At 46.1% G+C, this 21,054-nt stretch overlaps 1 protein-coding gene across 1 annotated transcript in view; it reads right to left on the bottom strand.

Moving 5' to 3' along the window:
• NEK1 (NIMA related kinase 1) overlaps nucleotides 1-21,054 on the bottom strand; it is a gene marked incomplete in the record, with an annotated part of 3,475,820 nt that overhangs the window by 3,299,863 nt on the left and 154,903 nt on the right.

Below are 21,054 nucleotides of genomic sequence, written 5' to 3'. Positions count from 1 at the left end.
AGACTCCTTGCTCGGGGGATGGACTGAGGGACTCTCCTGAGCAAGTTCCCCCTTGGTGGCTGCCGCCGTCAACATGGCATCTACCGGAGGCCCCTTACTCCAATGGGCACGGTCAGCCGGGGGACTGAGTATACGGTCGGGCCTTTTTGGGATTGGCTCCACGGTGTCCGGTTCCTTCCACGCCCTGGTGGTAATGAGGTCCACCAGGGGGTCGGCAGGAGGGGACACCCAAGAGGTAGACGGGCCCGCTTCAAATGCCTCCAAGAACACGGACTCATCCGAGGAAGACTTGGGGCAGACCACCCTTATGCGGAGCATTTCCATGATGTCTCCAAATGAGACATCCTCAGGGGTGATCTTGGGGAGCCTTCCCTTCCTCCAAGTCCGTGTCTTCGTGAGAGACTCGGGGAGTCTATGTGCCTTCTTTGCACGTATGTTTGCGGGGCATCCTCGGGGGCTGTCAGAGGACTCCTCGCAACAGTGACCTGTTCCAAAGGAACAACTTGGGGCAAAGGCGGGCTGTCCCAATGGCCGGATGGTGGAAGCCTGGCCCAGTGCAGATGGAGCGGGACGGAGCGAAGCAAGTGCCGGGGGTCTGGAAACCCTCAACAGGGCCCTCTCCACTACATCAAAGCCGAGGGAGCCGACCTCGACCAAAGGATCCAACAATCGGCTCCCTCTGGGATCCGAGGAGTGGATCGAGCCGCACGGCGCTCGGATCCGAGGGGACAGTGCGCTCCGACACAGATGGCGCCAAAGGAGCACTGATCCCCGGATCCGGCTCGGATCCAGGCTCGAGAGGTCGGATCCGGCACTCGAGGGCAGGGTCGGATCCGGTACCGAGTACTATCGGCGCCGACCCACCCCCGGCTCCGAAGCTGCTCGGCTCCAACTGCTCCGAACCCGGGTAGCGGGTCGGAGAAGGAGCTAGAGGTTTAAAGAAAGGGGTCGAGCTCCCCCCCAGAGGGGGGGGGAGGCAAGAGCACTCCCATCTGCATCTGGGCCTGGATGAACCTTCTCATCATCCGGTCCAGATCAGCGTCCGATAAACTATAAGTCGATCTCGACGAGGCTACCGAGGTAGGCCTTGAGTGCCTCCTGGATAGCCTCGACGGAGATCGGGTCTCCTCCTCCTCAGGTCCTGGTGAAAAGCACACGGGTGACCGGAGCCGAGGAGGGGGAGAACCAGCAGACAAGGAGGCCGGAGGAGAAGCCCGCTTGGCAGGCGGGGCCAAAACAGAGGTCTCAGCCCGCCGCTTATGGTGCTTCTCCCTCCGGTCCTTCTTTCTAGCTTCCCTCTCCTCCAAACCACTACAGGGAGGTTGAGTCCCAGGAGGAGGAGGGGGAGCCGGAGAGGAGGGAACCGTAGACACGGTACCCCCCGGAGCGGAAGCCGGAGCCGAGTCCGGGGGCAAAAGTCCCGCCAGGACCAGCTTAGACCTCCGCTCCTTCAATGCCCTGGGGTTGAACCCTGCACAAATGGAACATCCAGAAGTGAGGTGTTCAACCCCAAGGCATCGAACTCACCGAGTGTGGCCATCAGCAGGGGAAAGCTTATGGCCACACTAGGAGCACTTCGAAAAAATAGCCTTAGGTTGTTCAGACATCCTAAGAGCCTAGCTTTTATTTAAACTAATCTAAAAAAAGTAAACTAGTCACACAACACAGGCCCAAACACACACTACGCTACCAGCGAGGGGAGGGAAACTAAATATATAAAGATTAATAAAACTAAACAACTTTAACTACAAAAAGGGGGACCTAAACTTTCACACAAAACTATCAAAAAAAGTTAAATTTTAGCACTAGAAAGTCTTAATAAAACCACTTAGCTGTAGAGCTCAAGAAAACCAATCTGGTCACCAGTGCGGCAAACTAGATCTGAGGTCATGTAGGGAGAGCAGGGCATTATGGGTGAGGGGAGGAGCTGAGAGCTCGGATCCATAGCTGGAAAACCATGCCGGTTCGGATCCGATATCGGATCCATAACCCACAGGTTGCAGACAAATGAATCTCCTACTTCAGATCCGAACTTTACAAGAAATATTTTTTTTTTTTTTGTAATTATTACAGGGAAGCTGGACCTACACCCCTGCCTCTACATCTAACTCAGAGCATAACTCCCTACATAACTCTATGGATTGCCAGATGGCTCACAGACAGGACCCAGGAAGGCAGGAATTGGTTAGCCCACCTTCCACTAAGACAGATTACTAGCAGGGTACCTCAAGATTTCTTGCTGGAACCACTCCTATTTGGCATCTATTTCTTGGAGGTAAAGACCAATGTTAAAGGCCTTTGGCTGACCAAGATTGCTGTAAATTCCCCCATGACAAACATTTTACAAGAGGGTCTAACACAGACAAATGACTGCTGCCAAAGCCACAAACTAAAATTCAGTACTAAGAAATACAGTGCCTTTTGGGATAATTATTCCACTGATAAGACACCCCTAACAGTTGACCTGGTAGTCAGGCATTTGAGAATGTAAGTAGACAGTAATCTGACCTTTGAACAACATAGAGCCATAGTAGTAAGAAAACCATTCTATGCTGCCCAACTTATATGTAAGGGCATGGCATCCTGGTCCAAATAAGTGACACTGCCAATTTATTTGGCCCTTGTCAGACCCATCATTGAGTATAAATGCCCCCTTTAGCATACACCTGAACACAATTATGCAACAGTTGGAATGCCCACAAAGGTTTCTAACCAGGAGAATCCAGGTTATAAACCAAATTTCCTTATATGGAACGTTATAAACCAAATTTCCATATATGGACTGCCTTAAAGCCCTATCTCTACAGCCTCATACAGGTTATTGAGAGGTGATCGGTACCTGGCATATAAGGCATCCTCGGATCCAGCTCTGATGGACATTTTGCACATCCACAAAACAAACAGTGTCAGAACCACTAGATACAAGCATTTAAACTATGGTGCAGAGGATAGCTGAATGTCCGGTCAGCATACCAAAGCCTTTACATCTTCTGTGTGCTATACGTCAGATGCATGCCCTACATGCAAGGCATAAGGTACGTGTGACGTATCAGTGCCTAACCCTCAGAACTGAGGTGCCCCAGAAGAACTAGAGCAACCAGAGAGGAAAGCAAGTGAAGATAATGAAAACAGATCCCATTGAGTAAGGGAGAGGAGCAGAATACTACAACAGTGATAAGTAGGACATCTACTGTTACGGTAAGATCTTACACAACTATACTGTGCCCTTCCTTATCACTGCTGCAGTATTCTTCACTCTTGGGAGACTAGAATAACTAATATAAAGTATACAAGAAGGAAATCACAAAAAAGTTCTTCAAAAACCCATGAAGGAAGGCCCTGGCAAAATCTGTCCTGGCCCTAGAAATTACATCAGACTTTTTAAGGTTTAGTGAAAGTGTGAACAGAACACCAAGTAGCACCTTCCAAGATGCATCTAGTATTCAGATCCTTGAAAAAAGCACCAAAAGAGACCACTGCTCGGGTAGTATGTGCACAAAGGAAAGCTGCTTGCCAAGAAAATAGAAAAAGAAATGGCCTGATAATTCCTGGAAGAGTTTGTTTTGCCTAGATACTGCCACATCCAATTTCCCAGCATGAAAGGAAAAAGCTGCTGACATTTCCCGATGCGTTTTGTCTTGTCCAAGCAATATCAGAGATAGCTATGTAAATCCACAGTGTGAAGAACTCTCACTACAATTTTGTGGAGAAGGGGAGAAGAGAGAAAAACAAGGAAGATTACTGGACTGATTCAAGGACAAATCATTTACCACCTTGGGCATAAAAGTTGGACTGGTACAAAGACACCCTGTCCCTGCTGAAAACCAAAAAAGGTGCAACCACCAAGAATGCCCAAAGTTCAGAGACCTTCTTGGCAGAGGAGAAAACAACAAACAATACAGTCTTCCAAGTACAATGTTGTAGAGCAAAAGAAACTGCAAGTTCAAAAGGACACTGGGTCAACTTCTCAAGAACACATTTAAGATCCCAAGAAGGAGAAACAGGCTTTTCTTGGAAGCCAATACGAAGGATGCCTTTTAAAAATTGTTTTACTGCAAAAGAATAAGCCAAAGGTAGATTCCGTGGCAGGCAAACAAATTTGCCAGCCATTTCTAACAGATGAATATGTGAACCCAAAACTGAGCAACTTACACAAAGGACTGTAGGAACCCCCGCAGAAAAAGGTTCCAGGTCATGCTTGAGACACCAAATAGGAAATCTTCTCTATTTAATCACAAATGGCTTTTACTAGCAAGTGTTCTGGCCTCCTGCAAAACACGAAGCATGTCTTCATAAAATTGGTGCTGAAAAGGAATCAAAACCCTACTATCCAAAAGTGTTAACTGAAGTTTGGACAAGTGAGCATGAATGAGAGATCCCTTCTCCCATGTAAGAAGATCCATCCTGTGAGGTAACCTGTGAAAACTGACCGTGACAAGATGAAACAGAAGGGGGACCCAATGCTTTATGGGCAAAAAGGGAGTCACCAGCAACATTTGGGTGTGTCCCACATGATCTTGTGCAGGACATTTGGTAGTACAAAGAGGGTGATAGGAACACAGAAAAGTACAGTTTTGTACCTACCATAAATGTAGATGTTCGAGGATCCACATTGCTGCAGTCCTAACTATTGGGTAGTCCGCTGTCCAGTCGGCCCGAATACCAAAGTATATGGCTGACGTCGGTCAGGGCGCATTAGACTGACGTCAGTACGTCAGGGTACTAATGCGCATGACCGACGTCATATCCTCAGTCTTTTCTTGCCCCAGATGTCAGAAGACCCTGAAAAGATAAGGCCAAAAACAAAACTCCCAAAATACCTGCACCAAAATATATATATACAATATATACACAATTAGCAGAATATAACCTCACCTACACAACCACCCCTAAACACAGAGGGAAGGAGGGAGGTAAATTGGACTGCAGCAATGTGGATCCTCGAACATCTACATTTATGGTAGGTACAAAACTGTACTATGTTCTTCATTCCACATTGCTGCAGTCCTAACTATTGGGTAGAATCCCAAAGCAGAGGTAAGGGAGGCTGGCAAATCATAAGGAAGCAGGAACTGACAACATGCCTTGCAAAATAGCTGTGGCAAAACCAGCCCTAGACTTAGAGTAAAGAGGAAGGTGATAATGCTTAGAGAAAGTATGCACTGAACTCCAAGTAGCTGCCTCCAAAATATCCTTAGTTGCCACCCCCCTTAGAAATGCTGTGGAAGTGGCAGTAGCCCTAGTGGAATGAGGCCTAATCCCAGCTGGAATCTCCTTGCCATGATGGGAATAACAAAATGTAATGCAACACCCAATCCACCTAGAAATAGTTTGTTTTGACACAGGCTTGCCCTTTGAAGTCAAAGCAAAAGAAACAAACAACTGCTGAGACTGCCTAAAATCCTTAGTCCTGCTCAAATAATAACGCAACAGCCTGTGTACATCTAAAGTGTGCAAAATCTTTTCCCCTTTATTTTGGGGATCTGCATAAAATGTAGGCAAATGAATAGTTTGGTTTAAAGCCACACTAGAAACCACCTTGGGCATAAAGGAAGGGTTAGTACGTAAAGATACCCTATCCTTATGAAAAATCAAAAAAGGCTCCACTGCCATAAGGGCCTGCAACTCAGAAACCCTTCTTGCAGAAGTAATGGCCAACAAAAAAGCAGTCTTCCATGACAAGTATTTCAATTCAGCAGTAGCCGCAGGCTCAAAAGGTTGTAGAGTAAGTTTCTCCAACACAAAATTGAGATCCCAAGCAGGAGTAGGAGCTCTTCGTGGGGGTCTTATATTCTTTGCCCCTCTAAGAAATTGCTTGAACAAAGGATGCGAAAACAATGGTGGGTCACAATCATAGTGAGCTGAAATTGCTGCAGCATGAATCTCAACGGAAGAGAAAGACAAACCTTTGTCCAGTAACTCAGTGAGATATTGAAGAGCCACACTCAAATTAGGCTCAGTAATCTCCAAATTGTTTGCTGCACTCCAAAACAAAAATCTCTTCCATTTTTCTGCGTACACTTTCCTTGTACTAGGTCTTCTGGCTTCCATAATCACATTTAAAACTTGTTGAGGAAGCTGAGACCTGCTGTCTTTCAAAACAGAATATGCCAGGCTGTTAGATGTAGAGAGTGAAGCTTGACATTGAGCAGATGACCGTCCCTCTGAGACAACAGGTGTGGAATCAAGGGTAAAGGCCATGGAGGCTTTCTTACCAGACTCCTCAGTAATGGGTACCAGTGCTGCCGAGGCCAATCTGGAGCTATTAAAATCATCCTTGGCGTGTCTTGTCTGACCTTTAGAAGTACCTTTGGAAGAAGAGGCAGAGGTGGAAAGGCATACACATGAAGATTTTTCCAACTGAAAGAAAGAGCATCCACTTTCCAAGCTGTGTGATGAAATCCTTTCGTGCAAAACTTTGGCAGCTGGTGGTTTAGTGGAGAAGCGAACAGATCTATGTCTGGAGTTCCCCATGACACTGTCAATTTTTGAAATACATGAAGATCCAGTTTCCACTCGTGGGGATCCATGATTTGTCTGCTTAATACATCTGCTAAGGAGTTCTGTGCTCCCGGCAGAAACCTTGCCTGAAGAGTTAGTTGCAGACTGAGCGCAGTCTCCCATAAAATCATTGCTTGTCTGCACAATGGGTAAGAAAGTGTTCCCCCTTGTTTGTTGATGTACCACATGACAGTTGTGTTGTCTGTTAGAATCAACACCTGCCCTGGAAGAAGTAACTCCTTGAAAGCAATTAATGCAAACTGAACTGCTAACATTTCTTTCATGTTGATATGTAGATGTTGTAGTCTGGCAGGCCACTTGTCTTGTATCCACTTTCCATTTAGATGAGCTCCCCAAGCAACATCTGAGGCATCTGTCGTTAGAATCTGACTTGCCTCTGGCCGGGTCACAGAGAGTCCCTTGTTTAGGTGACATTCCTGAGCCCACCACAGAAATTCCTTTTGAATGCAAGGTATTATTTGAATGACAGTGTCCAAATCCTGGCAGTGCTGTGTCCACAGATTTTTGAGATACCATTGTAGCTTCCTCATATGCAGTTTGGCATTGGGAAGCACCAGAATACAAGATGCCATGAACCCTAAGGCTTGAAGGACTGTCCTTGCAGTCAGCCCGGACTGAAGAGATAGTTGATGGAAGTAACTGGAAAGATTCTTTTGTTTGTCCGGGGTTAAAAAGGCCATCTGGGCTGCTGTATTCAGTCTCACACCCAGAAAGCACATGTCTTGAGAGGGTACTAGACTGGACTTTATTTCGTTCACAGAATACCCTAGGCATCTTAGCACTGCTATGACATATTCCAGATGCTGTAGAAGGTCTTCCTTTTCTTGAGCCAGAATCAGGCAATCGTCCAAGTAAGGATAGATTTGAATTCCGTTTAGCCTGAAGTAAGCTATCACTGGAGCCAGAACCTTTGTGAATACTCTGCGCAGTAGATAAGCCAAAGGGCAATGCAGAGAACTGATAATGAGAATTTCCAGCTCGAAAACGCAGATACTTCCTGCAACTTAGTCTTATTGGCACATGAAGGTAAGCTTCCTTGAGATCTAAAGTTACCATCCAGTGATCTTTGCCCAGCAGAGGTAAAAGCTGTTGTAACGTCAACATTTTGAACTTGGGAATGTCCAGATAAGTGTTGAGGATAGATAAATCCAAAATTGGTCTCCACGTGTTCCCCTTCTTTGGTACTAGGAACAGGCGAGAGTAAAATCCTAGGCCTCTTTCTGGCACAGGAACTGGCTGAATAGCCCCTATTTGGAGCAACAAAGTAATTTGCTTGTGCGCCTCTTGTCTTTGTAGAGGAGGAATGTCTGGCATGCCTTTGAAAGGAGGCAAGGTATGGAAATAAAACCTGTAACCGTGGTGAATAATATCCAGAACCCATCTGTCTTGGGTAATTAAATCCCAATTTTCTTTGAAAAGAGACAGCCTTCCTCCCAACGGTGCTGCCAGGCGAGAATGAACTGGCAGCTGAAAAGGCAGGTCATTGGGTCTGCTTACGAAAGGACTGACCCCTGCCCTCCCAGAATTCTGAGCAGGGGAACTCCTGTCCTAGGCCTAAAAGAACCCTGAGCTCTGCCCCTACCACGTCTAGACCTACCCCTAGACTGGGAATCATAAGCAGGAAAAGTCCAACCCTTAGCAGGCCAATTTCTACTAAACTGGAGGCTGCACCTGTAAAAAATCTTTAACAGTTTGCATAGATTTAGCCTTGTCCTCCATTTTCTTCAAAACTGCTTCCACAGGCGAACCAAACAACACATCAGACTGCAAAGGAGCATCCAAAATCCTTGTCTTAACATGCTCAGCTAAGTTCTGATCTCTCATCCAGGCGTGCCTACGAAGAACAGTACCAGTGGCAGCCACCCTGGAAGAGGCCTGCACAGCATCAAAACCACATTGCAAGGAATGTTTACCCACCTGTTCAGACACATGAACTAAATCCTGCAACTCTTTACAGTCAATACCTTCCGCCAGAGCATCCACCTTAGATTTTAACTGTGAAAGAAGATAATTCTGATATTTTAACATGTGAAACTGACAATTCAACGCCCTCATGGCTAAAGTGGAAGAAGTATACACTTTCTTTCCCCATCTATCCAAAGCCCTTGCCTCTTTATCAGGAGGGACAGGATTTTTAACAACTGAGGCCTTCACACCTTTAGGCCCCTGAGAGACAGTTTCTGGGTCTGCCCTAGGACTCTTAAAAAGATACTTATGAGCTTCAGGCACCCTATAATACCTATCCGGTTTAACTGGGGCAGGAGGCAAAGAATCAGGATTCAGGGAAGCCTCTGCAAACACATCTTCCACCACATTCAAAACAGGAGGTATAGCTAAAGGCCTATGCTGGGGTAAAAACAAGAACTCCCTAAGCCTTTTCCTGGAATCAGAGAAATCTTGGCCTTCCCATTTAAAATGCTCCCTCATGGAATGCAAAGTCTCTGAAAATGAAAAATCCTCAGGAGGAGAAGCTGAAGGAGTAGAATCATCCACATCAGAATCAGAATAAGTAGGGAACTCCTGCAAGTCTTCAGCCGAAGACTCAGAAGCCTCGAGCATTGCTCAAAACTCTCAAACTCAGGTTCCACCCTAGGCCTCTTATCAGGAGGGGGCATAGAACCCCTTATCATAGTAATCAAATCTTCTGCCATTTTAAGCATATGTTTCTTAGGCAAAGACCCTGAAGCACTAGGAGAAACCCCCACTGAAGCAAAACTTGGCCTGCCCCTTAAGGAAGCCTTGGGAACAGAAGGGGAGGCCCTAACCACCTTAGGAAGTGAGGGAAGAACAGCCACCTGAGAAGCCCCTCAGCCTGGCCTACTTCCTGAGAGGAAACATCCTGTAACAGTAAAGTCTCTCCCTGAGACTCCAAAGAAACACCTGGCAAAACCTCCGGCTCCACTGAGCCCTCCAAAGAACCGACGTCTGGGACTGTCGGTTCTTCCTCTAGGCTTTGCTGTTTTGTCCTTGCGTTTTTAGCGAAGCGGCCGGAGTATCCGACGGCATTTTATAGTTACAACGCTTCCCAAACACTAACCTGGCACAGTCTAACCTTCTCTTAATAGTGCGTTTGTTAAATCTAGCACAAGAACGGCATCCAACAACGTCGTGCTCAGGCCCTAAACAAGGTATACACAAAGTATGGTAATCCCTATGAGGTATCTGTTTCCCACAAGAAATACAGTTATTCACTTTTTCTGACATCCGGTTAAATACTGAGGCAAGAAAAAACAAAATATTCCCCAACGGGGTACTTAGCCAACTTTGATTCGGTCTGAAACTCTGACTTCAGAAATTTTCAGAACGCCAACCTGCACTCGCAAAATTGCTTCTGCATCGGACCATGCGGCAAAAAAGACTGAGGATATGACGTCGGTCATGCGCATTAGTACCCTGACGTACTGACGTCAGTCTAATGCGCCCTGACCGACGTCAGCCATATACTTTGGTATTCGGGCCGACTGGACAGCGGACTACCCAATAGTTAGGACTGCAGCAATGTGGAATGAAGAACATCATCCCCCTTCCAAGAAAAGGGCATGGCATCCACTTCCCAATTCAGAGGGCTCAACACTCAGAGCAAGGGAATTCATCTGTTCATTGGGAGGCAAGATCATCTACCTGAGCAGTACCTGACCAATGCACAATATCCAGAAACACCTCCTTGTGAAGCATCCACTCATGAATATTTTGTCCTGGATCTGCTCAGACTCTGCCACCAGACTGCACTCTGAAGGCACGTAGACCACCTGAAGAGCCAAGTGATGTCAGACTGTAAAATCCCAACCCTGAAGAGCCAGTCTAGAGAGAAGATAAGATTTTGAGCTCCATTGCTTGCTGATTAAGCACATGACCGTGGTATTGTCTGTTAAAACGTTTAAAGGACCTAGAACCAAAAAGGAGTGAAAAGCCTGGAGAGCTAGAAGTAGAGCCCTCATCTCCTTGATGTGGATGTGGTCTGCCAGCTGTTGATGGGACCAAAGACCTTGGACTTCTAGGTTGTTGCAGGAGGCTCCTCAATTGTGATAAGAAGCATCTGTTTTTAGCTCCTGAGTAGGGAGAGAAACCTGAAAGGGCAGACTTGGGTTCAGGGGAATCTGGTGAATCCACTAGTGGAGCTTAAGCTTAAGAAAAGGCAAAACAGGAACTAGATGGTGGCAGTGGTGGAGCCAGAGAGTCTTGAATGCCACTGCAATTTACTCAAGTAGCAGTATGTCAAAAGGAACAATGGGAATGCTTTATGACATGGACCCCGAGCTCAGAGAAACTCTCTTGCAGGAAGGAGTGGAAGAGGAAAAAAGAGACTAGAAGCAAGCAGTCAAAGACAGGACCTTGTGAGGTGGGAGGCAAGATAACACTGGAATGGCCTGAATCTTGCAATGCACAAACACTTGGTCCTGAGAAGGAGTCAGCAAACAGACTTTTTGAGACTGTGTGTGAACTCCACGCTGTACATGAGAAGCACAGTGACATGTAGATCCTGATTCAAGAGCTGCTGAAAGTGGGCTTACATCAAAAAAGTCACCCAAATAAGGAAACACTTAATTCCTTGAAGTCCGCAGAAGGCTACCACATTTGTTAAAGACCTTTGCAGCTATAAAAAGGCAAATGCAGAGACCTGATGAGAGGAAGAAACAAATTTAAAACATTGTGAAGAGGGAATAAATAGAAACAGAGGTAAGTGTCCTTCAAATTTAGAGATACCAGAAAAAACAGACCCAGGTTCATGGCTTGAGGAAACGAGAAGGGGAAAGTATCTAAAGAGACAAAATCCTGAAAGAAGGAATACTGAGAATAATAGGGAGAAAAAGACAGGTATAGAACAAACTTCCATGACGCCTCCTTCCTTAGGAGGAGGAACATTCTGAATGAAGATGTATTCCCTCCTGAGACAAGGGGACAGGTTGGATGACTCCCTGATATAACAGATCCTGCAGAACCAAAGGAAAATGAGGCAGCCAGCGATAAACAGGCTGAGGAAGGAACTTTCAAGACATAAAATAACCGTTTTAGACAATGGAGAGAACACAGACATCTGTGGTTATCTGCTGCCAAACAGGAAAAGAAAGTCAGCCTATGGGACAGACAAATCTGGCTGAAGGGGAGACTGGATTTAGACAGGGGGCAGATTTGTCAAGAAAAGAAGGTTTTTGGCCCCTAGAGCTCTGAGGAAGCTCATCTGGGAAAAATTGCTTAGGAGCACTCTAGCAGACTGTCTAGGCTGCCTATTGACAAAAGAAGGTTTAGACAGAATTTCCCTGGAACATGCCTCAAGTGCATAACCTTACCTTTAATCCTGAAGGTTTTTATAAAAATCTACAACAGCAATGCCAAAGCGATGCTGGTGGTCTAAGAGGGAATCTAATCATTTGGCCTTAATGTTTCCAGGTAAGTCTTGAAGGAACAATCAAGAGTAATGCCTCATTAAAGAAGCAGATACAACAGTCCTAGAGGAAGCACTAGCAAATTTATAACTATTTAATGGAAAGGTGAGACACTCGCAAGGCAGAACTCAAAAGAGAGAGGGCAAAAGTCATACTGTCTGACTTCGGCACATCAGTCAAACCCCCCCCCCCAAGTTGGGACAGAAGAGCCAGGACATACCTAGTCACGTAGGTCTGACAATGGTCCTGAAGGCCAATGTAACACAAGTATACACCTTCCCCCCATACCGCTCCATAGCACTGCTGTCATTATCATAGAAAGTTATTAGGTTATTGGCCCCGAGGTCCTTATAAGCTTAGCCAAGAGTTTAGCCCATGTTTAGACAAGTCAGCACCCAAAGCCCCTGTCCAGCAGGGACAAGGTGGAATTCCAGGGGTGTATTTTCTGTTTCCCATCCAGTTACCCAGGTTGCACTTGAAAAAGGATAATGAGGTACTCTGCTCGACATGGAGAGGTAAGTCTATTCCACAGATGGGGGAGTCAATGGTACACAAATCTGTCCTACCAACAAGTCCTATTGATCTCACAGACCAGGTTGAGGTCACACATTTGGGTTATTCGAGTGGAGCTTGACTTGCAGATATGCAGCAGTCCCATCAAGGCGGGGACTGAGACTGCTTTGTATGCCAGACAGAGGTCACCTCTGAGGAGTCTGTATAAAACTGAGTAGAGGGACAGGACTTTTAGCCTATCTGTGTAGGGAGAGATATTTGAGGCCCTGGATTCTTCTGGTGAGGAACCTCCATGGACTCTCCAGCCACTGCATGTGTTTTGTGAGGTAAATGCTGAAGGGGGCATTGTACTCAATAACTGGCCTTATAAGGGAAGAATACAGGGATGTTATGACCTCCTTGTCCCTGGATGAGATACTCTTACTTATGAGGTGCCCAATATAGAAAGCTTTCCAAACAACGGAAGCAATATGGTGGTCAAAAGTCAGGTTGCTATGAACCTGGGTGCCCAAACCCTCACGACTCACTGCGTGCTTAGGACGTTCTTATTAAATGTGAAAATACGTGGGAACATCACTCTTCCCAAAGGGGATGATGCATTTTTTGGCATTCAGCTTGAGGCCATGTTTCTGGCACCAGTCATTTGTTTGGGTGAGACCCTCTTGGAGGGCGTCCACATTATTTGGGGAATGGATGACTGTACCCAGCATGCAGTCATCTGCAAACTTGGTCAGCCATACACCACTGGTTTTGGCCTGCACCTCAGAGAAGTATATCCTGAATAACAAGGGCCTCAAGATCGACCCCTGGGGTACACCACTCGTTACAGGTCTGTTTGAGGTGGCTTCCCCTATTCTGATTAGGTGGGTCCATCAGTGAGCCAGTTTGCTACCCATCTGATAACATATGGATTGATACCTAGATGAGAGAGTTTGTCTAGTATGCCAAAGTGTGGAATAGTGTTGAAGGCCAGGTCAAGGTAGGCAGTGTGCAGTCTTCCTGTCATCCATGGCTTTAGTGACTGTCCCAAAGAAGTTCATAGGTTCATAGGTTGGTACTAGGCTATCAGCCCTAGGGCCTATACAAGCCTAGCCATAACAATTCCCTGGCTATTTCTTCCCACATTATTTACTTTCCTGGACCCCTGTCTAGCAGGGCGACTGATGTGATCCCTGGGGTGAATTTCCTTTCTCCCATCCAATCGTCAAGGTTCCTCTTGAAGAGGTCCAAAGAGGCACTCTGCTTGACATGTATGGGCAATCTATTCCAGAGTCTGGGGAGTCTCTGGGTCAGGAACCTATCCCTCCAGCATCCAAACAGATTTAACAGACCTGACCTCCCCTTGACAAAGCCAAACTGTGTGAGATTGAGTGTTTGGAGGTTGCCATTGTCCCTGTTAATGAGTCCCATGATAATCCATTCCATGGCCTTGCAGATCAAGCTAGTTAGGCTGATGGGTCTAGAATTTCCCGGATTGGTGGATGCTCCACCTTTGTGTAAAGGGATGACAGTGGCTGTCCTCCACTCGGATGGGACAAAGACAGTACTCAGGCTTTGGTTGAATAGGGTGCCTAATGGTGCTGCAAGTCCATGCATGAGTTCATGTAGGGTGCAGCCTGGGATGTTATCGAGTCCCATGGAGGCTGTATTTGTTTGCCTTTGAGAGGGCAGTGATGACCTGTTCACTAGAGATAAGGGGAGGGGGGGAGGTACTAGGGATGTCCTTATTTGCTGATGGGGGACAGAGGGGTGAAGTTTTCATTGAATGTCAGCCAGTAGGCTGGCTATATCTACAGTATTTGTGCACGTGGTGTCCTTGACCACCAGTTCTGAACATATCTGGGTGCCTCCTTTGAGACTGCAGACATATGTGAAAAAAGGCCTTATCTTATGATTGTCTGTAGTAAATGCAGCCAATTTGAACTCTAAGTTGGCATTAGAGGATTTCACTAGTGCTCTTATTTGCTTGTTCAGGCTAAGGAGAGATTGCTTCCAAATGGGCACCTGCTCCTTCTTGGTCCTGGACAGCCATTTTTTCCTTTTGTTATATAGTTTATTTATTGCAGATGTCCACCAGACAGGTTTACTCTTCCCTGTGGAAGATGATTTTGTCCAGTCAGGTATTCCCGATTCCATGCATCTATACAAGTGCTCATATAGTACTTTGGTGTAGATTTGGGCACTGGTGCTAGTTCTAACAGAGGGGGAAGAGGCTGTGAAGCTATTTATACCATCCCTCAGGAGGTTGCAATTGGCTTTGGAGAAGTATTTTTGTTTGACCCTAGCTAGAGGGAGGTCACGGGAGATGCTGACTTCGAAAGTGACAGCTTTATGGTCGGATCTTACCAGGGAGGATGATACTGTAGGAGTGGTGCAGTGGTTACTCATGTTGGTTAATACCAAGTCCAAGATATTATTAGCTCTTGTGGGGGTATCAACTAGTGGCTCCAAGTCATTTGCATTCTGGCATGAGTAGTTTTTCCAGTCTATGGTTGGGCAGTTAAAGTTGCCCAGGATCAGGGTAAAGAGTTGAATCTTGATAGATTCAAAGAAGTCCAGATAGGTGGAGTGGGCATCCTGACTCAAATTTGGGGGCCTGTGGCTAGCTATGATTTGAATAGGGGTCTTGTTAATGGTTAACTACACCTCGAGTGTCTCCTGTGTGTCATAATGTTTGACCAGCCTGGAGATGTGTGTGTCTTTAATACACATTAATACTCCACCTTCTTTGGCTTTGCTACCCACAGTTTGGGGTCTGAATGTATGATAGGATGAGTAACCAGGTAAGGCTGGGTGACTACACAAATGTCAGCATCTTCCAGGGTTAAGAATGCTTGCAATGAGTGCAGTTTCATGTTTAGACTCCTAGCATTTAGCAGTATGACCTTTAAGGAAATTTTGCTGAAATATTTATGTTGGTTTTATCGACCTCAGGACTTTTCTTAAAAAAGGCACTATGGGGGAGGCAAGGGCCTTTGCCAGAAGCCCAAGTGAGACAGATGCAGACCATCTTTAGGAAAGCATCGTGGTCTGTCGATCACATCTTCCCAAGCTGTCAGGCACTGGACCCTCCTGGAATGACACCAGAAACTAAGGCAATGGTTAAAGTCAAAAATTTTCTGTTTGTATTGGGACATCATTCTGGGTGACGGTGGAATGCTGTTCAAGTCTAGGGACATACCTGCCTGGGACACATTCAGCAAGCTCAACTATGTCTCTCTTCATATAGTCCAGAGAGGTAGGTCTCAAGTCGTTCACCCCAGCATGGACTGAGAGAGTCATAACAGTATCCGTTGTTGGGAGACTTGAGTGTTTGTGTGATATGGCGAATTCTGGCACCTGACAGACAACTAACTCCGACTTTCGCCTTATCCAGCCTGGTGATAGGCACATGTGTGTGTCTCACAATGGAGTCTCCTATGACTAATAAGTTGGGTTTATGGTTAGGTCTTTGTGGAAGCGAGACAGGTGTGTGACTATGAGTGGTATGGAGGGTTGTGGAGTTCGCGTGTGTTTCTGCCTCTGAGGTCTCCTTTATTTGGGTACGTTTTTGTTGAGAACCTCCACATATGTGGGTATGTGTTGTGTAGTTGAGGGTGGGGTTAGAAGTGTAGTGATTGTGTGGATAACCATCTCATTGTCAAATATACTGGCTTGTGAGTTAAGAGCAAAGAGCATAGACTCTAGGTTCTTAATGTAACTGCATCTCTCACAAACTGTGTTCCTAGGTGGTACAGCAGATCGTTGGCCATGTACATGACGCAGTTGCTACACCGTCTCAGAATGCCCACATCAACCAGGCTGGCAGGAGAAACAGTAGGAAACTGTCCATCCATATTTGTCAGAATCTGAGGGAAACAGGCCAGGGACAGCTAAGGGGTAGGCCTAAAACCCAAATGCTTACACCATAGACTAACACAATTTAAACAGGCTAAAAACAAACAGTAATAAATGCAGCAGAAAAGATGCAATTGAACACTTTAGAGAAAAAAGTAGCTGAAAAAGCAAGATGAAGTAATAGAGCAGGAGTAGGAAACAGAAATACTACAAAAGCAGCTAAAATGTATTTATTTTTTTTAATCAGAGGGTAAACGCTTGGAAAAGGAGAACAGTTTTGGTGGCTAATCAGTGGACATGAAAAAGTACAGTTCTGTACACTTAACATAAATGGAGATGTTTGAGTGTATTCACTGTTGCAGTCATCACACTTGGGTTATCTGCCTGCAGGCAGCCCTCAGTCTGCTGGAATACCAGAGTCTTAGTATTTCTGCGTTGGATGCTGTCACTTCTTCCATGACGTCAGGTCATCAGGGGTATAGAACATGTAGCTGATGCCATTACATCAGGTTTTTCTTGCCCCAAATATCAGGAGCCCCCAAAAAGGGAGCTAGTATATGGTGGGAACACCACCAGTAAAAAGTAAATACGAATGCCATTAGAAATGGCCACAGAGAAGAGAGAGGTAGAAAGATAGAGAAAGCCAGGGGGCTGGAAACCACAACTGCAACAGTGAATACACTTGAACATCTACATTTATGGTAAGTGTACACAACTGTACTATGTTCTTCGTGTTTCACTGTTGCAGCCATCACACTTGGGTTAATTCCCAAAGCTGAGGATGGGTGGAGGCAGTCAAGAAGTATTGGGGCTGGCTAGTAGGCCCTGCAAGACTGCTGTAGCAAATCCAGCCCTGGATTTCACAATGATAGCTAAGTGGTAATGCTTGGTGAAGGTGTGTACAGAACTCCAGGTTGCAGCTTCCAGAATGTCCCTGGTAGGGTACACCCCTGAGAAATGCAGTAGAGGTGGAAGCAGCCCTAGTGGAATGTGTTCTGATCCCCTGTGGGGTAGGTTTTCCATGATGCTTGTAGCAGAAATGGATGCAGTGTGCTATCCATTTGGAAATGGTTTGTTTTGAAATGGCCTTACCCTCTTCCCCTGTAGCAAAACTGACTAGAAGCTGGTCAGATTTTCTGAAAGGCTTAGTCCCGTCAGGGTAGAACCTGAGCTGTCTGTGCATGTCCAAGGAGTGCAGGATCCTTTCCCTTTTATTCTGAGGGTTAGGGAAGAAGTTTGGTAAATGGATGGATTGGTTTAGAGCCACACTGGACACCACCTTAGGCATAATTGACGGATTAGTCCTGAGGGAAACCCTGTCAGCATGGAAAATAATGAAGGGTTCAACAGCCATTAGTGCCTGTAACTCAGACACTCTTCTAGCTGAAGTTATGGCTAAAAGCAAGGCTGTTTTCAAAGAGAAATTTTAACTCTGCTGAAGCAGCAGGTTCAAAAGGGGGAAGCATGAGCTTTTCCAATACAAAGTTAAGGTCCCAGGCAGGGGTGGGTGCTCTCCTAGGGGGCCTTAAATTGTAAGCCCCTCTCAGGAACTGTTTGATGACAGGGTGAGAAAACAGAGGTGGCTCAGTATTATAATGAGCTGAGGTGGCACAGGTATGAATATTAATGGAGGAGAAGGATAGGCCTCTGTGGAGTAGCTCTGCTAGGTAATCTAGGATTAGAGGTAAGGAGGGCACTACTGTGTCCTTTCCTTTTGACTGATTCCAAGAACAATACATTTTCTGCTTTTGAGCATAGGCTTTCCTAGTACTAGGCCCTCTGGCTTCAAGAATGATTTCCAGCACCTGTTTGCTGAGGGATGCTAGTGGGGTATTCAAGGGAATAAGCCAGGCTGCAAGGTTTAGGGTTTGCAATTGTGGATGCAAAATCTGTCCCTCCTGCTGAGACAGCAGGGTTGAAGTCTGGTGTAGATGGCACCATTGTCAGACTGTGTAGGAGTGGGTACCAGTGCTGGCATGGCCAGTCTGGGGCAATAAGAATTGCCCTTGGCCTGTCCTGTTTTATCTTGAGTAGTATTCGTGAGAGAAGGGGCAGAGGGGGAAAGGCATAGACTGAGAGGTTTCCCATTGAAAGGATAGGGCATCCACCTTCCAGGCCCTCCTGTGAGGGTTCCTGGTGCAGTATTTGCTTAACTGGTGGTTCTCGGGGGGAGGCAAAGAGGTCCACCTCCAGTGTCCCCCACCTCTGGATCAGAAAGTTGAAGGTGTTGTGCTCCAATTTCCACTTGTGTGGGTCTAGGAGATTTCTGCTTAAGTCGTCTGCCAGTGAATTTTGTTTGCCTGGCAGGGATTGAGCTTGTAGATGCACTTGGTAGCTCAAGGCTGTGTTCCACAGGCCCATGGCTAACCTGCAGAGTGGGTAAGAATGGGTTCCCCCCTGCTTGTTTTATGTATAACATAACTGTGGTGTTGTCTGTTTTTATCAGCAGTTGTCCTGGAAGGATTAGGTATCTGAAAGCTGTCCGAGCATTCTGTACAGCTAGCATCTCTTTCTGATAAATGTGCAGGAGAATCTGCCCAGGGCTCCAGTGGCCCTGAATGCATTTGCCTGCCATGTGAGCCCCCCATGCATAGTCTGATGTGTCTGTTGTCAGGGTTTGGGAGGCGAGGGGCTGAGTGAAATGCAGTTCCTTGTTGTGGCTGCATGCTTCTGCCCACCAAAGGAACTCTGCCCTTAGACAAGGTATGATAGGAATGACTTGTTTCCAGGTCCTGAGAATGTTGGCACAAAAGACTTTTTTAAGTACCAATGAAGTTTCCTCATATGCAGGGTTACATATGGAATTAGTAGAATACATGAGGCCATGAATCCTAGGGCTTGCAGTATTTTTCTTGCAGATAGTTGGGTTCTAGTGGCCATTTGTTTGAAGTAGTTTGTCAGACAGACCTGTTTTTCTGGAGTAAGAAATGCCACCTGGGAAGTTGTGTCCAAGCTTGCTTCCAGGAATACAATCTTTTCACTGGGTACCAGTTGTGATTTCTTTTCGTTGATGGTGTACCCCAATGAAGTGAGAAGGCTTTTTACAAATGCCAGGTGCTGAAGTAGCAATTCCTAACTGTCTGCCTGAATCAGGCAGTCATCCAAGTATGGGGAAATTTGGATATTTCTCAGCCTGCAGTATGCAATGGCTGGAGCCAGGAACTTTGTGAATACTCTGGGTGCAGTAGATAAGCCAAAGGGAAGTGCAGAGAACTGATAGTGCATAGAGCCTGCCCTGAAACAAAGTTATTTCCTGCATGACTCCCTTAAGGGGAAGTGAAGATAAGCTTCTTTTAAGTCTAGAGTGACTAACCAGGCATCTTTGGCTAGCATAGGGAGAAGCTGTTGCAGGGTAAGCATCTTGAATTTTGGGACCACCAGGAAGGTGTTTAGAATTGAAAGATCCAGGATTGGGCTCCAAGAGCCCTCTTTTCTGGGCACCAGGGAAAAGTCTGGAGTAGAAACCCTGACCCCTTTGTTCTACTGGAACAGGTCGAATAGCTCTGATACTGAACAGGGAAAGTACTTGCTTTTGAGCCTCTGCCCACTGATTTGGAGGAAGGTCTGGAAACCCGCTTGGGGTGGCAGTGAATGGAAGTAGAATTTGTACTCCTGGGATACAATGTTGAGGACCCATCGGTCCTGAGTAATGGACATCCAGTTTTTTGCATGAAGGGCAAGTTTTCCTCCTAGGGGCACACGCAGTTGGCCAGGGCTGGGAAGGAGAATGGAGAAGCCATTGCAAACTTTTTCCATAGGAGGCGGCTTATCACTCTCTGGTTTTGGGGTAGGGGCACTCCATTGTTTAGATCTCTGCATACCCTGAGACTGTAGTCTGGGTGGCCTGTTTCCCCTGGGTCTTGTCTGGGAAGGCCTGGAAGGGGCTGGAAAGGACCAGTTTTCCGAAGGCCAATGCCTACTAAATCTAGGTGGTTGCACTTGTAAGAATTATTTAACAGTTTGCATAGATTTAGCTTTTTCTTGCATCTTTTTAAGAACTTCTTCTGCTTTGGTGCCAAACAAAAGGTCCTTATTTAAAGAAGGGTCTAGGAATTTTGATTTGACATGATCTGGCAAGGTTTGTTCCTTCAGCCAAACATGCCTTCTCAGTGAAGAACCAGTGACTGCAGCCCTGCAAGATGCTTCTAGGGCATCAAAGCCACAGTATGCTTACTAACTTGGTTTGCAGAATGCATTACCTCTTGTAAATCTTTATTTTCTGCACAATCTGGAAATACCATTTTTTGTTTAATTAGTTCCATAATATGTTGCTGGTACTTCAACATGTGAAACTGGCAATTCAATGCCCTGATTGCAAGAGTGGCAGAGGTGTATACCTTGTTACCTATCTGTCTAAAGCTCTGGAATCCCTGTCCGAAGGGGAAGGATTTTTGGCTGTAGTAGCCTTAATACCTTTAGGTCCCTGGGAAATGGTCTCTGGATCAGCAGTAGGATTTCTGAAAAGAAATTTGTGGGAATCGGGTACTCTGTAGTACCAGTCAGGTTTCCTTGGGGCCAGGGGTAATATATCTGGAGTACGAAAGATTCCATAAAAACATCATCTACAACATCCAGAACAGGGGGTATAGCTAGAGGCCTGTGCTGAGGCAACTCTAAAAATTCTCAGAGTCTCTTTTTGGACTGAGGATAGTCTTGGCATTCCCAGTGGAAATGCTCTCTTAAAGTATGCAAGGTTTCACCAAAAGAAAAATCCTCTGGAGGTGGACGAGAGGCAGAGGGAATGGATTCCTCTGCATCTGAATCCTCATAGGCTGATAAAGGACATGTCCTGATAATC

Source organism: Protopterus annectens, chromosome 2.part1 (genome assembly GCF_019279795.1).
Source record: "Protopterus annectens isolate FY-2018-M chromosome 2.part1, PAN1.0, whole genome shotgun sequence".
NCBI lineage: Eukaryota > Metazoa > Chordata > Ceratodontiformes > Protopteridae > Protopterus > Protopterus annectens.
The sequence above is the reverse complement of the archived record's forward strand: the minus strand, read 5'-3'. Positions and strand labels throughout refer to the sequence as shown.